The 27,394-nt window shown below is 36.0% G+C and overlaps 1 protein-coding gene across 6 annotated transcripts in view; it reads right to left on the bottom strand.

The window, feature by feature from the left end:
• The window catches only part of LOC145674301 (uncharacterized), a 209,987-nt gene that overhangs the window by 118,303 nt on the left and 64,290 nt on the right, over positions 1 to 27,394 (bottom strand). For all 6 annotated transcript variants that reach the window (XM_081744160.1, XM_081744162.1, XM_081744163.1 and 3 more), the window contains one exon: positions 25,864 to 26,032. The gene's annotated coding sequence lies outside the window, so the exon portion shown is untranslated. The remainder of the gene's footprint in view (positions 1 to 25,863; positions 26,033 to 27,394) is intronic.

The following is a 27,394-nucleotide window of genomic DNA, read 5'->3' on the forward strand; positions in this document are numbered from 1 at the left end:
CGTGAAAACGTCTCGTTTTTCCTACATAGTATGGCGGATCGATTCAATATATGCGAGTTCGCTACCATCAAAGATCTTGCGTTAGGGCACCTCTAGGTCGTTATATTATCTCGATGTACCATACATTAATCCTATTGGAATACTTTAATGATAGAAGTAAATAAGAATTTCAGCCACAATTCAGCAATGTTCAGGATTAGAATAAGCTTTCTTGAAACCAGTTTTAGAAGTAGACAGAGAATTGAATGGAAAGTGCTTTGAGGTATCTTACTTAACACAAGGATTGCGTCAACTTTACGATGGTAGTGAAGTGCCTACAAACAACTAACTAACTAACCCAGAGGTTCAATGCCGCGTTCACAAAAGCTCTCCTTCTATCCTTAGCTAATTGCATCCAGTTTCTACTCTGTATTCCAATCTCTGCGAGATCCATCTTAATATTGTCCTCCCATCTGCGTCTAGGTCTTCCTAATGGTCGTTTTCCGATTGGTCTTCCAGTCAAGACTTTGAAAGCGTTTCTACTTTCTTCCATTCTAGCTACATGACCCGCTCACCTGAGCCTCCTAGACTTGACGACCCTAACAATGTTGGGTAAACCATTTAACTTATGTAGTTCCTCGTTATGAAGTTTCCGCCATTCCCCATTCTCGTTCCTCTTGGGTCCGAATATTCGTCTCAGGATCTTGTTCTCAAATACTTTCAGTCTATGTTCTTCCCTCAGAGTAAGTGACCATGTTTCGCAACCATACAGAACAACAGGCATGATTATCGTTTTGTATATTTTAAGCTTCAAATTCCTCGACAGAATTCGCGACGACAGGAGATTTTGAACAAATAACACGAATTCCCTGCTTTTAGTCGACATTTAATTTCTTCGTGAAAAGCCTACAAACAACAGATCTACAAAACGACTGCTAATCCAGCATTATGGGGAAAATTTATTTTGTCCCATCAATCTGATCAATCTAAGTCATCTTTAGTTGTTAAAACACGTTTAAAGCCAAATGAGTTAGTTCAAAAATTAAACGTCTGAAACACATAAACCCAGACACACTCGAGAAAACATCAAGAACAATATTTTCGAATTAAATGAATTTTTGTGCAATGATTCTTCAATAGATAAAGTTTTTGATGATTTTAAGCTTTCTCCATCACGGAAATCTTTTTCTAGACAAGTTGTCGCCAAAGGTAGAGTATTTACAGATGATCTGAAAAGAAAATGTATTCAAGTATATATGGATTTGCATTATTTAATAAACGATGGCGACTTTATTCCTAAGCATGTGGCTGTAGCACAACTTATCCACCACTATACAAGCTCAAAGTTCCTTATAAGTGTACTAAATAGATTACGACACCATGAAGAATAGCATTCTAACCACATTTAATGATCAAGTTGTGACGCAGACAGTGAAAATCGGAAACATAATATACCAATGACATCCAACAATTTTATTCATGGAGCCATAGGCAATGACGATTTCAACGAGGAAACACGTGATGGCAAAGAAACTACTCATGTTACTGTGATTTAGAAACCCAACGACACGCACAAAATAACAAGATTCGTCTCTCAAAGTATAAGTAAAGTTGGAGAACTAATGGAATGGCAAAAATTAAAAAAAAAAAAAAAAAAAATGCCTTACAAAAAACAAAAAGCAAGAACATTTTCCAAAATTAACCAGTTGACATGACAAACACTCCTCCAACAGATCATCTCACCTGGATATTATCAACACTTGATATTGGTTGTGAATATGATGAACATGTACTATCAAAACATGCTTGTTCTCCAAGTTGGACTTCCTTCAATCAATATCTATTTAAGATATTCCTATAACTAACATTGGATTTTGTACACTATTCCCAGCATCCCCACCACTACCGATTCTGTGTATACAGTAATATGCAATTTCTTAAAGATAAATGATCAGTTAGACCAAGTTATTCAGTTCTTAGTTGTGATGGCTGTGTATCTAAATTGCAAAATTAGTTTGATTCCAAACAGCTGGGTTTGACTCTTTTTAAGAATAGGAACGTTTCCGTCATAACAAAAACTGAAATTGTAGAATAATTCAGTTTATTTTTTTTATTTTTTTTTTTTTAAATAAAATTCTTCAAACTGAAAACTTTGACGAAACCAAACAGTTAGTGAAGAACGTACGAACATCTATAATGCGTATGGAAGACCGCTGCTTCTACCATTTTTTAAATTCATACAAGAGAAACATTTTGGTATATTTGAGGAATTCTGTTTCCTTGAAAGAACTATCAAAGAAGAAGGAGACTTCTATGAAAAGGGTGGTTCCATAATTTTTATTGCAGGGTTCCTACTGATCTGGAGAAATTTATTTCCCTCACTTTCCATGACCTTTGGCAGGAAATTCTCTGACTTTCATGACAGGTATCGGATGACGTTGATATGAATAAGGAATACATAACGGTGAATATTTACATATGAGAACATTTATTCTATAGAGACAAATAGTAATCAATTCTCATACGTACATTCCACTTATGTCCCATATAATGATGGTTGGCTAAGCTGAAATTGGTGAAATGAAATCTTTGAGTTTTACGTCCCACGGTTATGGCGGCTAAGCTAAATGAAACTGTGATGATGAGAAATGAATGAAATGGTGGAATGAAGAAAGTGGAAGGAAACGGGAGAACCCCGACGAAACCCACGCACACGGTGTTGCTAAAATTGGTGTACAATTAATGTTAGAAAAATGCATTTTATAAAATTTCCCAGACTTTCCCTGATTTCCAATCTTTTTTCTGAGCTTTCCTGACCTGTGCCATTTTCCCTGAGTCTTCCCAGACTTCTCTGACCAGTAGGAGCCCTGTATTGTTTAACCACTATAACTATGCTCCATGTTGTATATTGTGTTCGGAAAAAATATCAACTGTACTTGAACAGATATTGAGTGCCTTCAAACAGGGATACTTCTCAGTTTAAGAAGCCACAGGGCATATTTAATGGAGTTGCAGCAGAGCATGCCCTAGAGCAGTTACTCAACCGCTCGTCTAAGGTACAAGGAAGTTTGATAGCTATCTTATCTATCGAATCTGTGACAGAAAATACAGCTTCTGTATCACCACAAAGTAAGACTTTCAGTCTCTTAAACTTTTGTAATATGACTCTCAAGACCCAACGGGTAATATCAGCAATGAAAAACAAAAATGAAATGAAATATTACAGTTTAACGACCCAGGATTATCCCTCTTTAGTCTAAGATAGGCGATGATTAAAGCAATTGAATGATGATGTTAGAATTGGTAGAATGAGAAAGTCTAAGGAAACGGGAGTACTCCGAGAAAATCCACGGACACGATGTTGTCTACCACAAACTTACCTGGTCGGAAGTCAAACCAGGGACCCCAAGTACCAGAACTAAGCGCTCTACCACTGGGCCACCGTGCCCCTCATAAAGAAAAGAGTAAGCCCAGAATCGTCGAAAACAAAAATGACGGTTAAGTTATATTTTATATGGAACATCATAACCCATTTTTCGAATCTAACACGTCACTGAGAAATATAGTCAACCGCACAACAGTTTCAAAAGAATCATCGTTTTCGTTGAACTTAAACAAAAATGCAATGAAGAAGTTTGAAAAATTTAAAAAACGCCAGAATTATCAAGAAATTAAAAAGTTTGTACGCACCGTTGGAACAAAATGAAATCTTACTATTCAGCTCTTCAACAAACGAAGAACAAAATTGAATAAACATCAGTAAAACAGAAACTGAAATTAGTCAGACTATACTACTGGCTCCGCAAAAACTGTTCGAGTTTATGAATTTGTAAAACACGAGCTAATGTCTTATCCACCAAACCTTGCACTTGTGACCTACTACAAGCCGAGGAAAATAAATTAGGTGTGTATTGAAACTTCGAACAACTTAAAAGAATTAGGTTAATATTTTTGATTGAATGACACTGATTCATAGCATACCAAATGTAGTAATATCTAAAATGGAGTTTTTAAGAAGAGGCAAAAAGATCAAATAATGCAGATTGAGAAAGCCCTACAGGAGGGAAACACAATCCGAGTAAATGTTGTCTACGATTGTTAGGACAAGTCATCACTGAAGTATATAGGACATGAACGCGGAACCATAGAAAAGTCTCCTTTGATGAATATTCACGGTGACTTAACCAAAGTTTTCAGCACAGTGGTCTCGTGTGATCTGTTTTGCACCAAGAACAAAATGAAACTGGTTCAGTACACTCCAAAATACATTTTAAGTAACATACACATTGCTTCTGGAAAAGTATTGTGTTTATCTAGCTGCTTGTCTGACGGAAGTTTATGTTTTGACGAAGATAGCACTCAAAATATTTTATTATGGCCAAACTTCATAACTAACCATGTAGAAGCGGACACTAGGATGTTTTATCATGTCACACTGCTTGGATTATAATGTGAATAAATATCACGTTTTCATACACAGGCCAGACACAGACGCATTTGCTCAAGGAATAAGGTTCTACAATTTTAAACAACTTATCTATCAAGGGTTAGGACTTATAGTTGGTGTAGGTGATAAGAAAAGAACCTTGGGATGTCATGTGGCTGCTGAAGCTCTTGGAAGTAAGTTCTACAAAGTATTCCTCGCACTGCATTTTCTAACAGAAAGAGATACGACAAGTACAATAGAGAGGAAAAAAAGAGCCTATTAGTTTTACAAGAGAGCACATTCAAGCTATTGATGAACTGTACTTATTAAATAACCGATTTTTCGATAAAGATGCTTAAGATAGCTAAAGTCACTGTACATACAACTTGTGAAGGAAAATGGCATGACATGCGATGAAAGTCGCTATATACAAATTACAACCACCTCATGTGCCATTAATGATATAAGATGACATACACATTTGGCAACTACCGGGGGAATTAGGGAATTGGGAATTAGATTTCTGGGTTTTCAGCATCTACGGCCATGCTAGCCCGTCACGTATGAGAGATGATGTCCCTCTGCGAGCACACTATCCAAGAAAAGGGAAGGAAGAAAGGATTGGGGGGAGGGGAAGGGAGCAGCCTGGGACCTGTATGTTAGGTAAAATCCCTGCATTTGCCTCGTGTGAATGAGGAAAATCCACGGAATCCTCACTTCGGGAAAGTCTCGAGGATTTGTTACTTGCGAAAGTCTCGAAATACATGTAATAAATTTTAACAGTAAATTTATTTAAATCGTATTGGCTTTTCACAGTTGTCCAGCCTTGCATGTAGTTGCATCACAGCCAGCTACCGGCGTCAACTATCACACATCTCTTCGATACAAATGTCAATGAGTGGTACTTTTTGAAAAAAATTATTACAAATCACTATTTTATTTTATATACGAAGTACTAAACATCTCATATTATAAAATTGAAAGTGACTGTTTTTGACTCTTAATCTCTTGAACCGCCCGACCAATCTCGATCAAATTTTTGGCGTAGATGCGGTTCTAGCCTGAGAGCCTGGAAAGATTTCAAGTGAAGAAAGGCATTTATGAACTCAAATAATATTTTGTCTGTTTTATAATAAGATTTAAAGAGAAATATCAAAATTCTTGCTTCAACTTCTTAAATCACCTTATGCTGCAGATATTACTGAAACATTTATTTATGAAATATAAACAAAATAATAATATACGTTTTCGGAAAACTTCGCAGAGTAAATTATTCCTCATAACTGCCTACTATTGTCCAGGATTAAACTATTGGTTGTATATTTATCACGAGAAATTTCATGTTTCATATTGTAGTGTTGTTATAGAAATATTTATTTCTATCTCAAGGCTGAAACCTCGCAAGCCGAAATCTCACCTATCCAAAATCTCCAGTGGCCGAAACCATGCCGTCCAAATTCTCGCGGGCCAAAATTTCGCTTCGCCAGAACGTGCGCACCAAATCTAGTTTAGCCAAAACTCGCAGGCCGAATTTTCGTAAGAAAAAAATCTCGCCATAAGAATACACTTGTAGATCCTGTAAGAGTTTCTGAGGTTAATATAATAAATTAATTTGAAATGTATTTATTGGGAACAAGCAACATTACAGCCATAAGTGCCCTAAAAAAAAGAAGAAAGAAAGAGAAAAACGAAAAAAGTATTAACAAGCATAAGGTGCATGCAAATAGAATATAACAACGTGCTATAGTCTAAAATACAACTGATCATACAAAATATAGATGACATAGATAAAATATTGGTTAAAAAAAAGATAACATAAAAAACATGCAGTATCTATGACAAACTAAAAAAATACAAAAATAACAATAATGAAAAATAAAATCATAATTAACATAACTTACAAGTAGAATAAATACACCATACAAAATATAAAAATAGATTATTATTCACAATATAGTTAAATATGTGTTTTTATGTTTACAAAATAATAAAAGGACAAAAAAGTTTTATAAAATACAATATATATTTGCTGTTACAGATTGAAAATAAATATTTCTAAATTAAACACATCAAATACAATATACTCATAGCACGCAAATTAAATAAGGTTAGAAGAAAGGGAAAAGATGAAATAATAATAATTTTAATTGGTGTCAGGAAATTACAGACACAAATAATACATGAATTAACAATACAAACAAAGGAACATGCATAAAAAATGTAAAGCATAAAAATTGAAAGATACAAAATACATTAAGTGAAACATACAGAACAACCATAATAAAAAATTGTACAGCCATAATAATAACAATCATGCACGCAAAACAATACGATAAAAAGAACCAACACAAATCAAAACATGCCAAAGAGAATAAAATTTATAACAATGATAGATTATAAATTGCCTCTGAATTGAAAAAAAAATGCAGTAAAAAATATCTAAAATATGTGAGTAACTGTTAGTATTTGTCAAGCATTTATATACTAGAACAACAGGATTATGTTTAAAAATTTTTAAAATTTCTCACAGATATATTAGGGGCATCAAGATTTACAGTTCCTATTAATGGTAATTTGCCCATCAAAATATTATGATGAAGGTTCATATCAAATAAGGTTCTTCGTTCAGATAATTTAAATAAACCAAGTAAATCCCTAATTTCGTCACGGGGAGAGGTAATAATAATAATTTGAAAATGCTTAATTTAGATCCTAGAAACGAAAAAAAAAGTTTACGTTTGAAACTGAATTAACATATAACTGTGAAATAAACTCTTAGAAGAAGAAGCATTGTCCAGCTAGTTTGGTTAAATTATTTGGGGATAGTGAACTACGAACCCCTTGAGCTGAGACACTATTTTCAAGAAAATCGCAAATTATGATTTTTCACCGTCCAGTAAAGTGCCTTAATCTTGGTGGGTAGGAAGAAAATACGAAAAATCCACCTAGCAAATCTTATAAAAAAACTTAAGTTTAAAACTTGATTCTGATGCGCTAAACGGTATCGCTCTAGGTGAATATACATACTTTAGAATGAACAAACATGCAAAAAAAAAAAAAAAAAAAAAAAAGTATGTTTTTCAGCAATGTAATGTGTAAATCCGTTGAAATCTCTCGAACTTCTTTTTTTTTTTTTCTCTCATGATCATCATGCTTTCTTGTCTCCTTTCATCATTCGAAGATAAAAGTACACAAAGCTTTAACTAAGATTCATTTAGCACTATTTCAGCCCTTGTGTACTATGTAATCAATTATAAATTTATCTCTTAACTGATCAAGAATACTAATAGGGTTAATAATTATTCCGATTGTTCCTTTGAGATGCTTTCAACTTAAGTTAAATAAAATATAATCTATCTATCTATATACATACATTATATATATATATATATATATATATATATATATATATATATATATATACATTATATATATAGATAGATAGATAGATACTGTCTTACTCTCTTTTACGCTAACATGGCGATGGCCAGTCCCCATTTCAAACAGTAACTTCATTCACATATGTTCTGGGTCCAGTTAAATGGCAACGTTGCATTTTCATTTAACATTGGGCGCATAAAGAGTGTACAGCCCAAACGGCTCATTAGATTTTTTAAAAAAAATCCTTCACTTTAGATTGAAAACATCATATTTGGAGATGTTTCCCCTCTTACATTTTGTTGTAATTCTGCTAATAACAGTTAGCTTATGACAAGGGACTTTTGAGACAGCCTGTATATATATAAATGAAAGTGACTATGTTTGTGACTTCTTACCGCTTGAACCACACGACCGATCTCGATCAAATTTTCAATATCATGGGAAATTTTATATCATTTTACTTTGACTGTACAACGCAGAGAAGGGGGAGAAGGGAGATATAAAAAAATAAATAAAACTTAACTTCTGAACCAGGAGACCGATGTCGAGCAAGTTTGCCACATAGATGAGGTTCGGGCTTGGGATGGTTTCTATTATTTCACCCTCGTGGTGCAACTTATGGGAGGGGGGAAGTGGGAGATATTTAAAAATGATCGAAAATCGAAGTGACTATCTTTGTGATTTAGTAACTTTTAACCACCAAACCGATCTCGATCAAATTTTCAACATAGATGAGGTTCGGGGCTGGGATTTTTTTTTTATCATTTCATCTTTACAGTGCAACTTAGGGGAGGGGGAGATATATAAAAATGATCGAAAATTACCGATATTAGTGTTAAGTCCATAGTTTTTGGGGTTGCCGAGACGAAAATTTGCACTTCTGATGTCGTCTTAAGCAAAATTCAGCTCTTTATGTCCAAAATCAAATATATTCTCCCCGTCCGAAGAACGGGTAGTCTGCTAGTAAATAATTAAAAGAATATATAACCGCCACCAGGTTATAGAAGTATTTTTGTAGACGCTTTGTATATTTCGTAAAGACAGTGATTATTTCCGATTTATACTTTGTTCTGCGACGCAAATAAGTTCTTTCTTCGGTGGGAATTGCTTCTTTCCACCACAACTGGACAAATAAGTCTCTTATTGTTTTCTCATATATATATTTAAAACAATGCTTTTTGGTCACATTGGTTTTGCAGCTCGTTATCTGTACTTTCTCACGCCACAGTTATCGCAATGTCTCGTGCATCGTAGCCAGTAGACTAAATTAAAATAAATTATTTTCTGTATTCTGTTTGCATGTGCATACAGGTGATCTAACTGAGTGGTTTTTGGAATGAACTGCCAACACTCTTCAGTCAACCATTGCAGTTTGCATCTTGAACTTTTGAGCTCGGGGAGTTTGACTCCGGTATTGTGTGCAGCCATCACGCACGTTGCGTCGGGAATTAAGTATGATTTTGTGTTAAGGGGCACAAGTTATTAGCCGGCGAAGGACGTTTTCTTACGGCTAGCCCCAACTAGTGAAGTCCCAGGTTCACAAACCTTGTGCGTTTAAAAAGTTATACACGCGCCCCCCAACATCAGCATTCTACTTTCTTTTTTTATTATTTGCTGAAGACTCATCTTTACGCTTCAGGATTGTTTGCCGCAGCAATTGGATTTTTACATGGGATTATCCAGACAACTTTTCCCCCAGTGCTAATCCTCCAAGTGCGTCAGTGGTGTGAGAGAAGCATTCACAGTGAAATCTGAATTATAATCTTATATATATAAAAAGGGCTACAGTGCATTAGAAAAGCAAAGTGTGATTTCAATAATGTAAATAATCACACATATTCTGTGTTAAGTGTTTTGTTCATTTCTCTTCGTTATTTTTTATATATTAGTATTCTAATAAATAAGTATAATGTTTTTTAATCCAGGGTGTTTTCGTTGTTTGTGTGAATGATGTTTGTGTGCGTTGTGGTCTGGATGACCGTCTGATCGTCCGTGAGGTTTTCGGGACGAGACATCCGAACCTCTTGACGCCTAATGCTCGTCTCATCATTGAGACCGACGAGCGATTTGGAAACAGTTTGTAACCCCTTCTTGGAGAGGTCTTTCATCGTCCTATCCAGGTAAGTTCTGGTCTCAGGAGAATACTTATTGACAGGACCACGGAGATCAGAACCACGAACAGAGACCTCGAACACGGATTGGTTACAAATAAATGGCGCCCGAACAGGGACCCGACGCCCGGGTGGTTACAAATAAATGTTCGCCCGAATAACGACACGAATTCAAGGTGGTTACAAATAAATATATAAATAACTTTCTAAGCATATTAATATAAAACCTTTTCTGTGTGTTGTTTGTTACATATATTACTACACCTCTACTAAAAAGAAGTCGCCCCTTAGTACTTAAGTCTAAAAATTATCTTTAAAGCAATCTTCATTTTTCGGAATCATTTGACAATTATAGATACTGTACTGTACGTACTTTAAGCAGTTTCTGATCTGATACTGACTCTAGTAGAAAAGGTAACAATGAAGAAAGAAAGGGGTGAGTTGAATAAATTGTTAAGTTGTATTCCCTTTACCGCCTACTGCTATTGTTTCTTTTTGTCGGCTGTGAACTTCAATTATTACAATTGTTTAGAGATTAGTTTCATAGCCTCGCTGTAAAGCTTCCTTCTACAGAAATCATCTATTTGCTTGATTCTAAAGAAGTTTCGCTCACAGAAAGTTGATTGAAATGAGTAGAAAGCATAGTATAACGTATCTCAGTCCAAGATAGTAAGGAATCGAATATTCGAGGATCATGTGTCCAAGAAAGAAAGTGGAAGATGATTAGATATTCATCCAAAAACTGTCACAAATATTGTACAGCAGAATGTACAGACTCAAATTACAGACTGTAGAAGAGGAAGTGGAATAAAACGGATTATAACAACTAGGGAGAATTGTAAACTGAAGCTTACAGCAAACATTACAAGCATTCACGAAGACGGTCTATCCGCAGTGCAGCTAACGTTCGGAACACTGAAATCGAAAAGGAGGTATTGGGACAAACAACGAAAAGAAGGCGTCCAGAAATGAAACTGAAGAAGAAATCACACTTAACAGTGCAACAAAAGTGCGCTTATCGGAAATTTGAAATATACGGTAAGTGGAGTGAAGAAGACTAGTGACGCCGCTTTTAGTGACGAAAACTAGTTTTGAGTATAGGGAATGACGGTGATGTAGAAATATGGAAAGAGAATGGTGAAGAACTGAAAGCCGAATGTGTTATAAACACAAAAAATGCTGCGAATATGATGATGATCTGGGGATGCTTTTCTGCAAAGGAGCTGGCATGTTCACTTTTGACGGGTAATTTAATTAGGATGAATACATTTCCAGTTTGAAAAATGAATTGAGGAGCGCGGCAAATATTTTTTTACAAAGCGAATTTGTATTGTAGGATCTTTCCGGACAACACCACATGCCATACTGCGAACGAAAACTCGAAATCAATGCCAAATGACATGAATTTCATACTTTGGTATCTTCGCGATATTTTCTGGAAGGGGGCATTATATAGAGCTTAGAAGCCATCTGCTGCAATTTTTTATTCTCTGTTCCCAGTAGGCTTTATTATCGGATGAATGACAGCATACCACACAAGGCTCTTACCAATAGACTGATCAGTGATCACAGTGTCTGATAACAGTGATAAACGGTATTTCACAGTCAACTGCTGTTAGAATGTGGCAAGTGCAAGAGGAACTGGTGCATTTTCAGTTCTTGAAATTTTGAATGATAAGGGAAGATTAAAATTATAATCACTTGTGGAGCGTAAGGAACAGACTACAATATAATGGATTACTCACTCACTAATACTCCTTCAATTTTCTTCCAATATTTTGAGTGTTGCACTAGGACACTTTTCTTCACACAAATACAGTGGCTTAAACCCTTTTTGGATCAAAAGTTCCAATAAATTTCAATCAAAAATTTTCTTGTACGCCTTATATCTGGGGAACTACATATAGTGTAGCCAAACCCAAACTATCACTTAACTCTGCATGGTGTGCTTATTCCGTAAAAAAATACGAAAACTCGATTTAGGGGTCTGTTCAGAAATTTTGTGGCCCCTGGTTCAAAAACTATTTATTGGCCAAGATCACAATATTTTGATAAATTTTTTCTATCATTCCTAAAATTCTTGGCCAAGATCACAATCTTTTGATCCGTTTTTTTTTTTTTACCACACTTAGAATTCTTGCTTCATAACACTATTCTGCATGCATTCTAATGTTTTCAAACAAACATTTTCTGAACTGGATTCTTACTAATTTCAAATATGAAATCAGTTCTTTTCTATTACGTCAGGTTTTTAGAGAATTCGATATATTCGAAAATCAAGGTTTAGTATAAAAACTACTTATGTATATGGGAAAAACTACTAGAAAGCATGAATGAATATATTCTAGTAATTGCTAGAAGATTGACATTAACTTTACTATGGGTGAGTCCTGCGATGTCTTCACTTTAACCCTTGACTACTTTCTTTTGGTATAGGCAAAGAGAACATGAGATCTTTTATTGCTGAGCACGGAACAATGGTTTACCGCCGTGACATACCAAGACATATAGAATGGTTTGGTGTGACTTACAATGCTTCTGATTGGAGACTTTTTTTATCGATTAATCGAAATCAAGTTTGAAAGGCGCCTTACTTCACAATGGCAATATCCTTGGGTCTATTCCTCTTGCATATTCTATTCATATGAAAGAGACATATGAAAATGTTAAGTGGTTGCTAGATTGTGTGAATTACAAGAACACCAATGGATTCTGTGTGTCGATTTTAAAGTTACAGGCCTCCTGCTGGACTTCAATCAGGCTACACAATACATCCTTGTTATTTCTGCGGATGGAACAGTCGTGCATTAGGTTAGGAAAGAATGGCCATCTCAAAAATCTCTGTCACCTGGCGTGAAGAATGTTGAACATGAATAACTTGTGGAACGTTCAAACATTTTACTCCCTCCCCTGCATATAAAGTTAGGCATCATGACACAGTTAGTTCGTTCTCTAAATAAGAACGGTAAGTGTTTTAAGTACAAATGCAATGTATTTAGTACAATGAGCGTCGAAAAAACTCACAGCTTGTATATTTACTGGTCCACAGATAAGAAAACTTTTCAATGATCTACATTTTGAGAATATCATGACTCAAATGGAAAAGAAAGCATGGCAAAGCTTCAGAAATGTTGCGAAGAACTTCCTGGGTAATACAAAAAGCCCTGATTACTAACATATTGTAGAAGGGTTCCTACAAGATCTTAGAAATCTTGGGTGTAGTATGAGTGTCTTGGAGAATTTCCCACAAAATCTTGGTGTCTGTAGTGAAAAACACGGTGAAAGCTTTCACCAGGACCTAAAAGATTTCGAAAAGAGGTATCAAGGTGGTTGGACCATGAATTTGATGGCGGACTATTGTTGGTTGCTGATAAAGTAGGATACAGGCGTTGTAAGTCCTGAAAAAATGGCAAAACGAAGGAAATTATTTCATAAGTAGTAGGATTTTATATGATTAATTGTACATATTTGAGTAAATTATGGTATGTTTGCATTTGTGTGTATTTAGCTACTTTTGACATTTTGAAACCATTGTATGTAACTGTAAATTATGTAATACATATGTATTTTATATTTAACGTACTTTATACGTATTCATATAAAAATACCTCCCCATTTCTAGGAAAACGTGGCATGATGGGGGGAGGGGGAATCTACGTTGTATTGGTAATTACTGCCCCAAAATTATAAGAAAACACTACTCAAACCAAAATCATCGCAACTTTTTTTTTTAATGCAGAGCAGTGTAAAATGATCTTTACATAAGTTTTGTGTTAAGAGTGATATTTTAACACGAAAACATGAGCAGCACCAATGGTCGATTGTCGTTACTCCTAATCTGTCTTAGCCGCCCAGGCATAATGATCGAACGTTAAACTCAAACTCGTTATTCCTATTATTTCACTATATACAACAATATATATAAATATATATCCTAAGATTAATGCATTAACCTACTACTTACATCCTATTCTAACGCATTTACTAATAATTCCAAGTTTCTTCAAGAAATGGATTTTTCTCAACTGGATTCGTAGTTCTAATCACTCCCGAAGCAACTTATTTAAAACAAAAGTGTGCACACTGTAGCCCGATCACACTATTATCCTAACTTTTGTATTCACATCCACATCACATTTTTTTCTAAAAAGTTAATGTATTCAGAATGTATTATGTATATTAAAAATACAGGGTGTCAATAAGCTCCTGAACAATATTACCATATTATTACGGACACCATGTAAGAAGTAGTGTTGTAATTTTTTTGTAATAATATTACGTGTGTACCAAAGTTTCTTCTTAGCAATTTTTGTTTCGTTTTTCAGAACCATTGTGATGAACTAGACGCCAGATGTGAAAATGTGAACTCCACAAAACTGGCGAGATGTGTTACCCGGTTTATAAGAACCAAATCTAACAAACAGACACAAAGTAAATGCCGAACAATGTATAGAAGAATGGCCCCTTCAAGGACTATTTGTCACCATAGTCCGGAAGGTCACGGAAACGGGATCGGTGTGTGATAGGGACCGTAGTCGTCAATCAGGCACTTTACATGAAGAAACTGAAAGACTACAGATTTTTTTTCACATGTAGCCCAGTGAAATCTATCCGCAAAGCGTCTGTAGAGTTACAAATGTCTCGATTGGTGTGCATAAGGTCATACATAAACGTTTGCATTTGTTTGCATACAAAGTTAAGCTGTTGCAGGAACTTAAACCAGGCGACAAACCACGAATGACTGCCTACGCTGCGAAAATACAGTATAAGATTGAAAACGAACCTGACTATCTGACTCGTGTTTACTTTACTGAGGGGCACCCTTTTATCTAGGTGGGAAATTAAATACACACAATGTAAGGATTTGGGGTTCCGAGAACCCTCATGTCAAATAGGAGTTTAAGTGGGTCAGCCCGAAAGTAATATTCGGTGCGGGACGCTGCATTACAAGATTTTGGGTGCTTTTGATTTAATGAACAAACAATAACAGCCGGAATGTACCTTGATACATTGACTGATTACATTTGCGAATAGTTGGAGGACTGTCAGCTATTCGTCATTTATCAGCTGGATTGCGCACCACTACACTGGACATTGTGTGTTCGCAGTTTTCTCGAAAGAACTTTCTCCAACAGATGATTGAAAGGGATGGGCCCATTCAATGGTCGCCACTTTCGCCAGAAATAAACCCATTGGGCTTCTTTCTACGGAAGGGGGAGGGAGGTATGTTAAAGACATTGTTTAAGTTTGAAAGTCCACAACATTGCAGACCTTAATACCAGAACAAGGAATGCCACTGCAGCTGTTGGTCACACGATGTTGCAACGAAAATGGACAAAAATAGAATATCGACTAACTCCTATCCTAGCTTGTGAAAGTGTAACCAGCAACCCTGGCCTAAGTTGTTCAGGAGCTTTGTGAACACACCCTGTACATATGTAATAAAGCTTTTAAAGCTAATGTTTGTTTTGTTGATGTATATAATTGGTAATGACCCAATTTTTATCCAGATTCTATCAATATTCAGTTTTGAATTTCTGTTCTAATGTAATATGTTTCATATTCATTTCTTTCAGTATCTGAGATAGCACGCTGAAGAGAATTTATATCATGCACCACCTACGCTTAAGTTCGTCTATGGTATTTTCATGAAGAGTTGCTAATTTATAAGCTCTATATGAAAGGAGGAAACAATCGATTTATTTTACACACCACAATCCTCTGCAGGTGCGAATTAAACAACTTACAAAGAGTGAAAAAGTGTCTTGACTGGACCGAGACTTGAACCCGAGATCTCCGGCATACCTTGCCGATGCGTTAACCACGACGCCACCCAGTCCGCTTCCCACAACAGCCAAACACTCCCTCACTCCTGCAGTCGGTGCTCTCTCTCGCATCGGCACGGTATGCCGGAGATCTCGGGTTCAAGTCTCGGTCCAGTCAAGACACTTTTTCACTCTGTAAGTTCTCTCATGTGTATGTTTATCCATACGTGAGCTTTCACCTGCCATGGATAGGTAGATGAATTGTGAACTAAGTAATAATTAGTCAATGGTTCTCTAAAGACTTTTGACTGGAACTTATCTCTAGAAAGTAATGTCCAAAAACTTTTTTTTTTTTTTAAAGGAAAAATCTAATTCGCACGGGCACTTTATATATTTGAATCAATATGTTGTAATTTTTTCAACAAAAAGTGAAGTTGGTCATCATTCTTGTACATTATAAGCAAATTGTCTGCATACGGAAAATGTTACATACTTACCAGTATATATATTTCAATTGTGGATTATATATGATGCTAGTATCATAATGATTGATCACTACGTTAAACAATAAGGAAGACTGAGTACATTTTTGTCAATTCGTAAATTTAATGGTTAATAAATTTGTTGTTTCTAAGCCAATCTCGTGAGCAAGTAATGGCTAAATTAATAAGTATGGAGATAAACATGTCTACTTACTATATCAACTGGAGCTAATTTTAATATGTCAGGGTTGACCAAGGAACACAATTCTGTTTCCACCTAAAGACGGATATTCATAACGTATTTGAACAAAAATCATGTTAAGATCATATCGTAAAACGTGTACAGCGCCACGTGTACACCACGTGAAGGAATTTGGCTTACATGGCGTGATATTTTCTCAATTAATATTCAAACAAGAAGCGGTAGTAAGTTCTACCGCTTCCGATTTTAGTAGAGAGATCAGAGTGGAGACGGAACATATTCTTGGAACGCTCAATTGAAAGCAGACAAGTACTTCTCGCTACCCTCCATCGTTTCTACTTTATTGTAATCAACGTTAAAACTGAGAGTAATTGATTTCTTCTACTTCCAGTTTGAATTTGAAAAAACCGCCCGCTTCAAGCTATCTCTTATCATGTTTGTTCTATATAAATAGTGTTCCATCAAGAATAAAACTTGTGAAATGTCAGCGATTTCTGTTCTAGAAAGTTAACAACACTGAACGTCACACGATTTTCATCTGTTGTGTTTGTGATTAGTAGTCACGGAGAGCCCAATAGCATGATCGTTATCTTTTTTTCTGTACGTGTAGGAATGGAACGCTTCATGAGGAAACAGTGCTCCATTCCTACCCGTACAGGCAACAGGTAACGATCAGGTGCTATTCAGAGCTCCGTGACTACTAACCACAAAGACAACAGATGAAAATCGTTTAACGTTCAGTATACTGCCAACTTACTAGAACAGAAATGGCGGGCATTTCAAAAGTTGCGTTCTTTATGGGACACCCTTTACATTAATATTGAAACCGGAAATTGTAGTGGATTTCTATCACTTCGGTTTTAGTAGGGAGTAACGGCTGGAGCTAAAATGTGTTGTGTTAAGCTTAATCGATCTCAGGTAATCGAATCTCGCTTTCTGTTACTGTTCTTGCTCTACAGTGATTAATGTAAAATCCGAAAAACGTTTATTTCTATCACTTGTGGTTTGAATAGAGGGTTAAGAGAAATAGTACCGAACTTCTAAATATTAGCCCCCCCCCCCCCCCCGCAAAAAAAGCACTTCTCACTATCTATTGCTGCTTTTACTGCAAAGCAGTCAACGTTAAAACTGAAAGTCGTCGATTTCTGGGACATTTGATTTTAATAGAGAGAAAAGATGTTAGTTATTCTTAGAACGCTAAAACGATCCCGAAAAGAACGCTTCTCGTCATCTTTTATCATTTTTCATCTATGCAGATCAATATTGGTCAACGTTGAAACCGGAAATGACTAATTTCTATCACTTCCGGTTTGAATATCACATTCATGAACGAACTCAATTCCTAAGTTTAGAGTATTGATGGCCAATTCCGGAATTTTTACTTTCCGGAATCCGGAAAGTAAAATCGGAAAATTTCCGGATTTTGGGAAAAAATCTGGATTCCGGAAAATTTTGTCCATCCCTACTTTTCACCCACTATATCCTGGCCAAATTCATCCTGATCCTTCATGTAGTTCTCGAGGCTTTTTGTCACACGCATACAGTAAATATACAAAAGTGAATTTGCAATGTTTCTAGAATTCGAACAGCAGGTGCATATATATATATATATATATATATATATATATATATATATATATATATATATATGCCGTAATCGCGCGTAAGTACAAAATCAAATCGGCCCAACAGATAGAATGACAAGCGGACTATTTAAAACGGAGGCCAGCACTCTGTCAGTATCTTGTCAGATTTTAGTGATAGTGAAGGTGAGCTGTATGAGTTCGAACTTGGGCGTAACGCTGTGGCAGCAACCAATACATTCATCATGCAAAAGGGAAAGGTGTAGTGAACCACAGCACTGCAACGCGTTGGACCCAAAAATTTCGTGCAGGTTGTAAAAATGTCAACGATCAACACCAGAATAACAGATTCTGAAGGTGACACACTGCTGAAGAAAATCCATGCGCCTGTACACGACAATTGTCAATCCAACTCGGCATGTCTCAGTCCATTGAAGTGTGTCAACTTCACGAACTACGGAAAACCATCAGAAGCTGCCGCATTGTGCCATGTGAGTTTACAGCGCTGAAGCCCAGAGGTAAATGGATGTGTGCCGACAACTGCTGCAAAGTCCGCGTGAGTTGTGTTTCCTGAAATGGACTGTCAGTAAGCGAGAATCATTCGTCAAAAGGAGCCGTTTCGTGCATAAAGTCATACTCTGTGTGTAGTGGAGTTACAAAGGGTAATTCACTTCGGAGTTCATCCCTAACGGTCAGCCTATCAATGCTGACTTTTATTCCGAATTGTTGGAGCAGATGTATGCTCCATTACACCAAATATATCCTCCATTGGTAAACTGAAAGCCCACCCACCTGCAAAGAGAAAAGGGAAAACACACTCAGCTTGAAAAGAGCAACAAATATGCAGAAACTTCAACGCATTGAACTGATGTCAGACTTGGTATATAGTCCTAACCTTTCCCCTTCGGATTACTACCTGTTTTGGTCCATGGCGCAGTTCCTTAAGTCATGATGGTTCACCAACCAGTTGAAAGTGGAAACAGTAGTGACTGACTTCTTTGTCTCTTTGGACAAGACATATTATAGACGTGGAATCGAGAAACTGGCAGGAAAATGGCCGCAGACAGTCCAACACGAGGGTTTATACTTTGAATCTTAGCATGCTTTCAATGTACTTAAATAAATACAGATATATCATATGCCAGAATATTGCAAGACTTATGACTCTTCCTTGTATAAGGGGTTTTGGTAAACCGAACTCCTTAAGCCATTGTATGGCCGTGAAGAAGAGTGTCTGAGTGCAACACTCCACTCGAAATATTGGAAGAAAAATTGAAGGAACATTAGCAAGGAAGTAATTCATTGTAACAAAAAAATAAAATAAAATAAAATAAATAAAAAACAAAACAAAAATAAAAATAAATAAATTTAAAAAATAACAAAGTTGGCATTTACTATCTACCTCAAATCCATCAACTGCTCCGGAGACGGTACTGTTATACGCCCAGTGTCGCTGACGCGCCTGCTCCCTACTAACGCACTCTCTCTCTAGCATTTGGGTCCCCCTGATGCACTCCTGCCCTAACTCGGTTAGACAGCATTCGTGCCTTTTAGTTGCATTCGTACCTAATACGAGTTGGTTTCGTGTTTTATGCACTGTAGATTTTATGCCATATATTCACACTGTATTTACACTCATGACTGCATCATAGTTACAAATAACGAAACGTAATCACTACCAAGTCAGCCAGTCACTGCCAAGTGATTTGGGGGAGAAACTAAAAATCTTTAGTTTTACGTCCCACGCTTATGCCGGTTAGGCTAAAGGAGACGGTGGTGATGAGAAATGAATGAAAGGGTGGAATGAAGAAAGTGGGAGGAAACGGGAGAACCCCGAGAAAACCCACGCACAAGGTGTTTGTCCACCACAAAGTTCACTTGGCGGGAGCTGGGATCGAACCGGGGGCCCCAAGCACCAGAGGTGAACGCTCTACCACTGAGCCACCGCCCCCCCCCCCCCCCCCAAAAAAAAGTCAGGTATCAGTTGCTGTTCAATGTCTCATGGATGCCTATAAGCACGCCATTCTAGGAAAGAAAAGATGGAAATTTTTGAATGAATTTTCGTGTAATCTGTTTCCAACAGAAAGTTCTGTACTGTTTTAAATAGTAAGACTATTCATGGCTTTGGATTAATTGTTTTAACAAAAGAGACACTGACCAAAGCTTAAAACTTTACTTTATTTTAAATTATAATTTGTAACTTATAATGAAGTAATGAATGTAATGAAGAAGGATATGCTAGATATCCGAAACAGTTACAAATTATAATTTAAAATAAAGTAAAGTTTTAAGCTTTGGTCAGTGTCTCTTTTGTTAAAACTGTTTTAAACTTGAAGAAACTAGTTTCCGCGAAATAACATATTTTTTGTCACACGCCATATAAGCACTGCAAAACAAATCTGTGAAAACACGCAAATCACATCGTTCACAACCTTGTTTAAACATTCACAAATATTCCCCGTCGTGTAGTAGCAGCATTGCGAATGATCTCTCTAAAGCTGTAACTAATGCAGACATCTCTTTTTCTCATTCCTATAACCAATAAACATTATCTTAAACTTAGTCCGAAATCCCCTAGGAATACTAAAAGGTCATTAAGCCAAACATAAATTTATTATACAGAGAATCACATTTTAAGTGATATATATATATATATATATATATATATATATATATATATATATATATATATATATATATATATATATATATATATATATTTGTAAGTGTAATACAATCTATATAGAAATGACGACAATAAATATTGGTACTAGGCTAAAAGAACACAGAAGGTAGTTTCGAGAGCACAAAGAAGCTATGACAGGTTTATCAAAGCATATACAAGTTACTGAACACTCGGTACAGAATTTGAAATTTTACATACCGCTACCTCAAATATTGGAAGAAATATATTTAATCACATTTCATAAGGACAAAACAAGCCAATGCTAAAAACCGACAAAGGAAATCTTGATAGGGACTAGAATGAGATTGTTTATCAACAGAACAAAGAAAGAAAAAAAAAACATTAATACACATTTATCGGTTAGAAGAAAAACTGTTGATTTACAAGACTAAATATTTGAGGTTTACATGTGATTATTGAAAAAAGTAGTTTGACCTGGGTACATTGTGAATATACGGATATAAATTGGTTATTTGTTAAGTGGTTATGGTGACATGCTGACTGAGAGGAATCCATCGGAAAGGACAACTAAAAATAAAAGTGATCAGTAATGCAGTTAGTGCACTAACATTAGGGAAAATGAAAGCTTTAAGTTTTACGTCCCACAGTTATGCTCGCTAGGCTAAAGGAGACCATGATGAGAAATAAATGAAATGGTGGAATGAAAAAAAAGTAGGAGGAAACGGGAGAACCCCAAGAAAACCCACACACAAAGCTCACTTGGCACGAGATGGGATTGAACTAGGGACCCCATATACTAGAGGTGAACGCTGTACCATTAAGCCACTGCGGCCCCCATCAACATTAGGGCTACATACATATATTGTCATGTGTGGGAAAAACAAGAACATGCTATTATTATTGGAAAAGATAAGCAACCATCAGTATCGATAACATTTACATAATATTATTTAACTACCATTTGGGACACACACACATACAAAAAAAAAAAAAAAAAAAAAAAAAAAAGGGGGAAGATCGTGTTGTAGAAAAGGACTTAACCCACTGGGTACTCCTGAGAATGAATGACCGAGTATCCCATTCGAAATGTCGGAGAAAAAAATGAAAGGTGTTAGTAGGCAAGTAATTTGACTACGATACTTGATTAGGTTTTAATTAAATATAACTATTTATTGTTCTTAGTTTATGCTCTCTAAGAAAGGCAGTTATTTTAATTTCTACACCACCCAGTTCGAACTCCTTAATTTCTTAGAAAGGAATGAAGCCATTTATTCTCTGCCTTGGCCTAATTCCCTAGTTAGAATCTAGTCCTTTCTATATCCATAAAAAGTATTAAAGGATTCTATCTACAATCATTTTAAAGAAAATATCACTAAAGGAATGAAGATATGCCCTCTTTCGGTCAAGAGGGTGTGACTATCACTTAAGACGTTTCTTTTTATACTTCGGGAGGTGGTTAAAAGGAAAAATTCTCTAAGCATACTCTCCTATCTCAGAACACAGAGATTGCAGTATACTAGAGACTTCACTACAACACTCTTCTCATTCAGAATTCGGGCTGGACAAAAAACTGACTTGAACTCAATTTCTTACTATAGAACCTGTTAGATCTTTAAACCTAAAACTTGGCTCTTTCTTAAAGCAAGAACGAGATTCACTTCTCTTAGCAATTCCAAACTGAAATAGCTCCACATTGCTTTATTCTGTTAGTAGGAACTTCTAATAAAAAACATTTCATTAAGTGCGAAAAAAAGCTAACTAGTAAAAATCAACTAACAGCCTCATTTGGTACTCCTCCCATATTTGAGAGTATTCCCTCCTCTTCCAGGATATTCAGCAGACTCTTTTGTTCGAGAAATCGTTACCGCTAGACTAGTAAGCTGATGCAGTCTTTCGAAACTGATCAGTCAGGACCCAAACATGTCCTTCTTCCGACTGATAAAAAGCAACGGGCGTGATCTCTTTCTATAGTTATGCCAACTAACAAATACATTCACTAGCACAGAAAAACAATCTTTTTAAAAAGAAGAAACCTCGACCCCAATCTCCTAATCTATTAGAAGACTTTGAAGCTAATACACAATAAAAGCTAGCCTCTTACTGGTATCTGACGTTTCACAACTTTTCATCTGCTCCCCAGAATTTCTTAGGATGATATAAAATGAAAAAGAATTTCCTTAAAACACAATGAAAAATAACTATTATCCAATATACATAGTAACATAAAATAAACACGCACAATATATATTTAAAAGAAGACCTAGGTGATTGACTGATCAACGCCCAGGCCAGACTGCTAAAGCTAGAAATTTGAAATTTTGACAATACATAGGATTTTTGACATAAGGTACAACTGAGGAAGTACTTTTGAAAATTCGACGGGAAAGGGGTGTTTTTTCTTCCCTTCTAAGGGAAATATCACAAAATGGCGAAACATGTGTCTAATTATTTTAAAAAAGAAGTCAATATACCAAATTTCATGTCTCTACTCTTCAGAGATTCTTCGGAGATACGACATTGTCTTCTCTATATATAAAACAAGAAGTCGTAAGTAAATGGGTGACTGATTATTGCCAAGGTGAAACTGCTTATGCTAGAAATTTGAAATTTTGACAGTGTATAGGATTTGAAACATAAGGTATAATTAAAGATAGATTTTTGGAAATTCGATGGAGACGGGGGGAGAGTAGCAAACTGTCCATACTCCGAATCTCTAAAGAATACAGCCATGAAATTTAATATATACACATTAACTTTCCATCTAAAATAATTAGACATACGTATCAATGTTTTTAGATACTCCACCTATAAGGAAAGAAAAAAGCGAGAAGGAAAATATATACAAGGTGCTCCATAATTATGTATTCCAGAGTCAACCGTTCCGCCATACACTAACTGTTCTAAGTCCAGTGATCGTTATCCCCACTCTCAGGTTATACGGTGTTGCCATATCGAAGCTTTTTGTGTACAATTACAAATACTACAGAAGTTAAACATTATATTACATAATTATGGGCCACCCTGTATCTCTCTATATAAGAGAAGTACTAAGTGACTAACTGATCAACCTCCAGCCAAAGTGCTTAAGCTAGAAATTTGAAATTTTGACAGTGCATAGGATTTGCGACTTAAGGTACTACTAAAAAAGAATTTTTGGCAAGTCGACGGAGTAACGGGGGTAGTAAACTGTCATTATCTCCGAATCTCTGAGAGGTACAGCCATGAAATTTAATATATGTATGTATGAATTTTCAATTTAAAATAAATAGCCACGTGTTTCAGCGCTTTTTTGGTATTTCCCCCAGAAGAGACGAAGAGATGCGAGAATAAAAAAAGAAGAAAAATACTCGTAAAATAATAATAATAAAAAAACGGTGGGGTTACAATTGTTATAACAAGGTATCAATATCTAGAAATCCCTTACGGTTGGACATGAAATTTAGTATTTAGACTTCCCATTTAAAATAACAAGACGTGTTTCAGCGTCTTTTGATGTTCCACTGAGAAGAAGAAAAAAATGGAAAGATAAAAGGTTCATTTGATTTGATGTTGCGTTTAGGATAGCGTTCAGCAGCGAGGCTGTATAAAACGTGAACCTATAGTTTTAACATGGGATCCGAACTACATGAGCTCTCACCGGGAATCGAACCCCGGTCTCCCACGCCAAAGGTGCGTATTAACTGCTTAGTCACGAAGAAGTTCGGGAAGAAACAAGGGTGTGGGTTGCAATTGTTACAATAAAATGCCCATATCTCGAAAATAGAGATATTCTCGGAATTCTCGTTTTTAACGAGAAAAAAGAGGCATTTTTTTTTTTTTTTTTTTTTGTATAACATATAAAAATGACTTCGAGATTGTTGGTCTCATCATCAGGAGAAAAGTGGAGATAAACCATTTAAAATGACTTTCTAAACACAGCATTTGGACCGATATGGGTTTTTATTATTTCACTTTGTTCGAAATGTGTATGCAAAGGGAGAAAGGGGTTTAAAGCTTTCGCAAATAATAATACCATAAACGTATTCTTGCCATGCAAAAAATGGAATAAAAGGCTGAAATATGAGGTGCGAGGCTGTAGACCGAGCAAATTCGAGGCAACGTCTGTAGCTGGCCGAAGTCTAATATATATATATATATATATATATATATATATATATATATATATATATCGGGTGTTCTAAAAATGCGCCCACGGACCACTAAGCATTATTTTATAAGTCAAAATTAAGTAATCTATCTATATATATATGAAGGGTAAGGGGAAAAAACGAGGAATGTCCATACATGTACTTTATCAGGTGCTTTGTCGTATCTGTTGGTGACTCTTGGTACTATTTGACTGTATATGCCATGCATGCGTAGATGTAGAAATGTCCATGTAAAAAGGGGCGAAAGATTTAATAACCCTGTACTTTGTACGCGGTTTTCAATATTAAAACGCCGTTTTCTCGAAAATGCAATTTTGTGACATTTCTTCTTTTTTCCCCTTAGCCTTTATCTATCTATCTATATATATTTGTATACCTTTCGAGTCCTCGTCTGGAGAGACAAATTGCACTATGTGGCAACGTTGCAAGTAAAGAACCATAGATTAGATCTACCAATCTATCAAATAGTTATATCGATTCTTTCCAGATGGCAGCTGAAGTCGATATTGATTGATACTAGCATCACTTACTAGTGTAGCATTCGATTCAACTGCTTGTTGTATTCGTAGAGCAATGCTAATGGCTCCAAGTTGGCATCTGCGACACTGCCACATTGTGAAATTTTAATTCCCATAAGGGGCTGAAGGAGGCCCCGGAGGGTATACCATCATATAACATGTTCGCTTGATTTTGGTCTGTAGAATAGTGCTTTGTGGTCCGTATATATATATTTCAAAATTATACTCTACTACATCTGGTTAATTAAATTAATCATAGAATATATACTAGCTGGTTACTATAAATTTAATAAAAATAATAATGTAATATAATATATAACGGCAAGTTTCCAAAGGAAATATGTGCATCTTCAAGTAGCAAATGGTGTCCATCTGTGTCAGTGCTTAAAGTTCTTACATGATGAAATTTCGTACTTCCTTCTCCAATATTGCGTCCATGAAGGTGGAGGATACTACTTTCAAGACATGCCGAAGTTTATATAAGGTTTAAACGCAACATGTAATGTTTCATTTGTGGCCGAATAAAACTGTTCCAAGTTTTCACTATGCTTTATAGTTTCCTAGGCACATAAATACGCGTCACCCTGTGCCTGAAAAAGTACGTGCTTAAAAAAGACATACCTAAAACGACGTTATTCGCAACTGCATTCCCGCAAACAGTTGAGTAAACTGGTAATCGAACTATCCGTAAAAGCTCCAACAATTGTATACCAGACCTGGAAGTACGTATTCTTCAGATACTGACGCTCGCTCTGGTTCTTCAGTGTCCTTAGCTGTTGGTGTGCGATACCTGTAATAAGGAAAACCTATAATGAACCTGAAAATTTAAGATATTTATGAATTTTACACATTTTCAGGACGCTAAGCTTCCTCCCTCTAGTTTCATGGCAGAAACAAAAAGAAGAAACGTGTTATTATGTAAATTGCAGATACCATCTCTGCACTTTAATCAAAATAGGTACCTTCAATATGTGCGCATGAAACTTGGACAGTATATGAATATTACAACAAAGAAATCCCAAAGCGAAATGACCCATTTAAATACTAAAAATAATGAAAAGATACTTACAACTCTAGTACACTAAATGTATTTTCGCTAAATACTTTATCAGATAAGAGAGTAACTAGTTAGACAAGAAATATTGAAGAGTAGAAATCAAGTGTTCAGGGCTTAGTATTAAAATCTCTCAGTTTAATGCCCCACGATTATGCCCTTTAGGCTAAGGGAGACGGATGATTATGACAAGTGAATGGTGATCGAAGAGCTGGTGGAGTGAAAGTGTGGGAGAAAACGGGAATACCCTGAGAAAAACCACGGACACGATGTTATCCACCGCAAACTTGCTTGGTCGGGGATCAAACCAGGGACCCCACGTACCAGAGGTAGGAGCTCCACCACTGAGCCATTGTGCCCCCCAGAGCGCAATATTAGAATGCAGAGTTACGTGATAAATGTTACAAGGTTGAAAGTATATAAGGGATAGAACTAATAAGGTAGAGCAATAGGAGTGCAGGAAAGCCATGGAAAATGCAGGAAAAAAATAAAATCTTTGAGTTTTACGTCCCACGTTTATGCCCGTTAGGCTAAAGGAGACGGTGATTATGAGAAATGAGTGAAATGGTGGAATGAAGAAAGTGGAAGGAAAAGGGAGAACCCCAAAGAAACCCACGCACACGGTGTTTGTCCACCACAAAATTCATTTCGTGCAAACTGGAATCGAACTAAGGACCCCAGGCACGAGAGGTGAACGCTCTACCACTGAGCCACCGCAGCCCCACAGTAGAGAAAAAGGATTGACAAATAAAAATATATAAATTATCAGAAATATATAGAGTAAAATGCAAGAATTACGAAATTTTGGGGACCTCTGAAATTAATTTGTTGTAACGAAATTTTGTTACCTATACTAATATATACAAGAGCGTGTGTGTATCATACGACTTCTGGAAACAAAGAAGCCGCCAAATGTTGTATACAAATATATCTTCACCAGATCTAATCTCGTACGAAGCCGGTTTTCAATTTTCAACTCAAGGGGGGATTTACACATTCTGGAGGTTCCAAAAATGTAGAGTGTGTCAGAAGACTCTCAACTTACACGACCCAAACTAATCTACTATTTGATAGGTTGCAAACTGTTCAGTCCATGCG

Source organism: Thermobia domestica, chromosome 17 (genome assembly GCF_964235325.1).
Source record: "Thermobia domestica chromosome 17, izTheDome1.hap1.1, whole genome shotgun sequence".
Classification (NCBI taxonomy): Eukaryota; Metazoa; Arthropoda; class Insecta; order Zygentoma; family Lepismatidae; genus Thermobia; species Thermobia domestica.